We start from the raw sequence: 5638 nt of genomic DNA on the forward strand, positions 1-5638 counted from the left end.
GAATATAGCAGGAATTTGGAACAGTGGGAGTGAAGAATGGGATGGAATTCAGATCAAGAATTAATGTTGCCCTTGTATCACCCACCATGCTTTCAAGGAAGCTGCCTCTTAGGAATCACACCAGTAGCTTAGCTAAAGGGGGTGGCATGGTAAGGATTGCGGGTGCTGCAATGTGCCGTGTGACCAGCCCCTCCCACTCATCGTTGGAATCATTCTGGGCAGTGACAATTGCCGTCACCGCCTAGAATGGCTCGGGTGGTGAGTGGGAGGGGCCGGTTGCATGGTGCCTTACAGTATCCACAATATTTACTGTGCCACGTCTGTAGCGACGCTACTGAATCACACTAGTATTCACAGCAGTATTATGTCTATCTGTGACTGCGTATGTGAGTCACACACAAAATTTTCGGTTTACGTCCAGGTTGCTTCTGTGACTTCCAGTCCCTTCTGGGAGGCATTCTGGGGCCTATGTAGGCCAATGGAGTGGTTCACAAGCATGACACAACCCACAGAAATCGCTGGTGGCTCCGAGAATGGCTTTGCAGCAGAGCATTGTGCATGGGGTTGCAATCCACAGTACATTGGGTCACAAACCCCTGATGGGTCACAACTCACAGATTGGGAAATCTGTAAGAATGAGAATCTACACACGACACTGTCCCATGCTTGTCTTTATTTCTTCATGTGGCAAAGCACCATGCCTGTTTGAATAATTATGGTTTGGGGACAAACCTGGCCGTGACTATGGCTAGGAGGAAGGCTGTGGAGGGGCCTAAAATATTTTAGTCCCCTTCTCTACATTTTTACTCTCATGTTTTTAAAGCAAATATATGGGTAGGGGAAACATGTAGCAATAGTATTCTACCCAGTTGCCAAATACATATGTTCCTACCATAAGTTTTAACATATGAAGCTATCTTATACTATCTCCCAACATTGGTCTATCTAGTTCAGTTCCATCTACACTGATTAGCAATAGGGCTCCAGGTCTTTTTCACTCTCTCTGAAACCTTTCAAATACAAATTTCAGCTGTTGAGATATGGCCTCATTCCCATTGGAATAACCAATGATTGTGAAGTCATTGGAGTGATTGTCAAACACTTGGTACTAGGCGTTTATTTTATTTTATCAATGTAAGATAACGGACCAAATGCAGCAACTGTTACCCTGCACATGCCTGATCTTGTCTGATCTCGGAAGCTAAGCAAGGTCAGGCCTGGTTAGTACTTGGATGGGAGACCGCCTGGGAATACCTGGTGCTGTAGGCTTATACCATAGTCTTTCGAGACTGAAGGTTGCCAACCAGCCAAATACGTTTGAACATATTATTCTACCTTTTCAAGTTTATGCTGTTTTGCAGGGACTAACCAGGGCCTTCATTTCCATTTGGAATCATTTGCATTTGATGTGATGAAATACAGAAACTCCTGCAAAGTTTCCCGGCCTCCATTGAGAAAACGAACAATCTACAGAGGCCGTTGCATATGGCCTGCAATATGTTCCCTTCCATGTTGCACAAACACCATGGCTTATCTGTTTACCTTTAATTTCCAATTCACCCTTTTATATTTTTAATTACTATCTCAAAGGATGCAATTATTACTGCTTTTAACTAAAAAGTACTTTGGAGGGGGAAAAGGATCATTGCATTTTACGATTCATGATGGAACAAATATTCTTTGTAGGATTTTTCTTACATCATTCATTCGCCTGAAATATTTAAGACTTGATATTTGTGCTAACCAAAGTTCCCTACCCGCCTTCAATTGCCTGTCCGCTCATTCATAGCATCTGCAGTTATAAGCTTTATCTTTAAGCCTCCCCGACGCCTTTTGTTGGAAGTCTTTCATTTTTGATATTGTTTTCCAAAAAATAAAAAAGTCACCGAATTGTAAGAATAAAACTTCTTTAATGCTTCAGGCATCAGAGCAAATTCATTCAGGACACAGCTTCTTCAGTCCGTCAGGCATCAGAGCAAATTCTTTCAGAATAAAATTTCTTTAATACTTCAGGCATCAGAGTAAATTCATGTTGTGTGTTAGAAATTGATAATTTTTTACCTGTTCAAGTCCCAGTGGAGACGTAATGATTTCAATTTTCTAACCATGGCTAGAAAATCAGGAACATGGCAGAGGTATATGTGACAGACTGGCTTACTCCCTTCTATACTCTTTCATTTTCTTTTCATCTTCCCACATTAGCTCTTTCCCTCCCTGTTTGATGATAACCATGGTCACTGAAGATAACGTGTGCACTGAAATTAATCCTAACTATGGTAATAGCTGCAATCCTAACCACACTTTCCTGAGAGTAAGACCCATTGAACAAAATAGGACTTACTTCTGAGTAGACCTGGTTAAGCTTGTGCCCTAAGTCAAACAAAAGTGTGCGTAATTAAATACATTTTTCTTTTTCCTTTCTCTTCCTTTTTTTCTAGGAGGCACCAAGTCCCATTTGCCCCTATGATGGAATCTCAGGGCCAGTGCTCAGTATTCTTGACACTGATTGGCAGTAACTCTCCAAGTTTCAGATAGGGGCCTTTCTCAGCCCATCTGGAGACGTCAGAAATTGAACCTGGGCCTGTTTACATGCAAAGCATGGTTTCTTCCACTGAGCGTCAGCCCCTCTTCTATAAGTACAGGCAACCCCTCATATCCACAGGAGATCTGTTCCAATCCTCCGCCGTGGTTACAGAAACCACGAGTAAGAGGCAACCCTATTAGTATAATGCTCCATGCTCCCTACTTCCTGTTAATGTTCTTACTGTGTCCCTCTAGCGTGCAGGCTGCCTGCCTTTGTGTAATGTTCCTGTTTCAACTTCTGTAGAAGCAAGAAACATGCCTGCTTGCTAATGAAAAAAGGAAAGTAATGGTTGTGGGGGAGGCGGAGAACTGCGGATAACTGAAACTGCGGCTTGCAGATCCATTGATACAGGGGGATGCCTCTACCTGGTTCAGAATCAAAATTTGTCCAGGTTGTATTGCTTGAATATATTAGTGGTTGGCAACCTTCAGTTGGCAACCTTCAGACTATGGTATAAGCCTACAGCAGCAGGTATTCCCAGGCGGTCTCCCATACAAGTACTAACCAGTACTAACCAGGCCTGACCCTGCTTAGCTTCCGAGATCAGATGAGATCAGGCATGTGAAGGGTAACAGTTGCTGTTGAAAATATTATGAGTCATGCATTAAGAACACAATTCATACCTCTGATTATGTGTTTACTTGCCTGACATTGAATCCAGAAGCACTTGAAAGTGATCACAGTTGTCATGCTGTAGCCATGCTTTTTTTTTTTTTATGATGATGACCAAAATGCAAGATGAAGCTACAGGCAAAGGGTGGTCTATATTTGGTACTGAACATCTGTGCGATGTTCTGTTAACCTGCATAAACTTGATAGTTTACATTCCCTAAGATGAAGGTTCAGAATCATTTTAAGGATGAGAGAGCGAGGTCTAGCAAACAACATCTGCTATGACTGTAGTTTTTTTAAAAAGATGGATGGATGTAGGACACCATTTGGGGGAAGATAAAAAACTGGTTCTCAGTGTGAGAGGTAGGCAACAAAAAGACTCAGAGGGCCTAAAGAGAAAAATGTGGAGATGTTTGGAATGAACTCCCTCCTCCCTGAGCAATATTGCTAATTTTATTAAAATACTTTTAACTTTCCTAAGGACACTTAGAGAAAATGTAGGGTTTCCGAAATCTGGTATTGGCCCCAGGGCAAGATACCTGATTGGGCCGCTCTTGCTAAATGCATTGGGGTAATAGAAGTGCATTGAAAGTGGATTAAAGATGTAATGGAAACATAGCCTTGGATAGGCTGAGATTGAGGCTAAATTTATTTTGTCATAAAATTGTTTTGTACTGTGTAGTTTGTTTTGTCATGGCCTGGACCCCCTGGAAGCCTGGCCTCAGAGATTTTGCCCAGTCCTGTCCACCCTCCTCAGGTGAGCTGGAGTCAAGCTCTACAAATCTGACTCAAATTTAGAATGTTTAGCATATTTTTTACACATGTAAATGTCTGTGATTAGCAGACCAATCCTATCCATACTTTCCTGGGAGTAAGCCTCACTGACTCTAATGGAACTTACTTCTGAGTAGACAGCCATACGCTTGGGCTGTAAGTTGTGTTTGTAAATAGCTACTTACTAGCACATCTGAGAGCAGAATTTCCTTCACATCTAGACAAAGTAGCTTGATCAAGGAGTTTGTGATCTTTTCAAATTATTTAGGGCTTTTTTAGAGTGTGCACACCTAACTGGACTCTTGTGGCACCCCTATCTATGCCTAAGCAAATAGTATGTAAGTTTTTCCAAAGCTATCCAAATAGTTCAGATGCTTCTTCAAGCCTCTGGAGAAATTAGTTCAGTTTTCTCATTCCATAAACATTTTCAGCAGCCAGAATTCCAATGCTTCAAATAGATGGTAAGTGTGAATGAGTCGTGACAGTGAAAAGATGGGACAAGATCTGAAAAAGTTGCATTAACTGAGACTGCAGTCCTATAACACTTTACTTAAAGTAAACCCTATTGCAATGGTTCCCAAATGTCTCAGGAGTTTGGGAACCAGGGTAAGTTGTATCAATGTGATCCCCAGGATTGTGTCGCTGCCTGGCCTGATCGGAGGGGGGTGGGTTGACTTACCTTGTGCAGAGCCAGGTTCTGGAGAGTGCAGGGAGCAATCAGTGTGAAAAATGCGATCAGAAACCACTTCTGGTTTTCTATCACAAAACCAGAAGTAGTTTCAGATCATTTTATTCACAAACCCCTCCCCCCCACCCCCAACCAGCACCGCATAAGGTAAGCCAACCCTCTGATCATCCCCAGCAGCGGTGCAATCCTGGGGATCATGTCAGTGCCTTAAGGACACCCTTAAGGGACCAGAGGCAGGGCTTCTCAGGCTGGGGTTTCACAACACTTCTACTTCTGTGTAAACATGCGTAGGTGTAATTCTACATGCCGGAAGGGGTTTTGCACAAGGTTTTTTCAAATGTTCCATGTAGTGAACTTCTTTCAGAGCCAAAAGGACTTGTAAACGTGATCTTGTGATATGGCACAGTGGAACCTGCTGTCAAAAAAAAAAAAAAAAAAGACTATTGGCTAAAGATATTTTGGAACAATATTTTAATGCATAAACATACTTGGGTTAAGCAAATATGGGATGGGATATGTCATTAACATGGTTATTGGTTTATTGTCTCTTGAATCAGACAAGCCCTTATGAAAATGTGTACTAAGAAATTCTGAACCTAGTATAGCAGTGGTTTCCAAACTTTTTTGATTGATGTCTTCCTTGACCTACTGGGTCATTGGCCTAGCTAACCGTTAGGGCTGCAATCCTATATATTGTATAGAGTAGCAGGTTTTTGCAAGGATTCTGGGGCTTTCCTTCGGCTACCAGGGAGCCATGCATCACAATTTGGGAACCACTGATGTACAGCATTATGGCATAGGCCTAACACATCTACTCAGAAGTAAGTAACACACTTACTCCTAGTAAGTGTGGATAAGACTGCAGCTTTAGTTTATGTTTCTACAGTGCAAATATCAATTTATATTATTTATTGATAGAGATGATTTTTTTTTTCCAAATGTAAAACTGTAAATGAATAGGACAGAATTAGCTTCATTTT

At 41.7% G+C, this 5638-nt stretch overlaps 1 pseudogene; it reads left to right on the plus strand.

The window, feature by feature from the left end:
* The first annotated feature begins 1149 nt into the window (after positions 1–1149).
* On the plus strand, positions 1150–1269 carry LOC136656773 (5S ribosomal RNA; annotated as a pseudogene).
* The last annotated feature ends 4369 nt before the right edge of the window (positions 1270–5638 follow it).

The sequence above is a fragment of the Tiliqua scincoides genome, chromosome 6 (assembly GCF_035046505.1).
Source record: "Tiliqua scincoides isolate rTilSci1 chromosome 6, rTilSci1.hap2, whole genome shotgun sequence".
Taxonomy (NCBI): Eukaryota; Metazoa; Chordata; class Lepidosauria; order Squamata; family Scincidae; genus Tiliqua; species Tiliqua scincoides.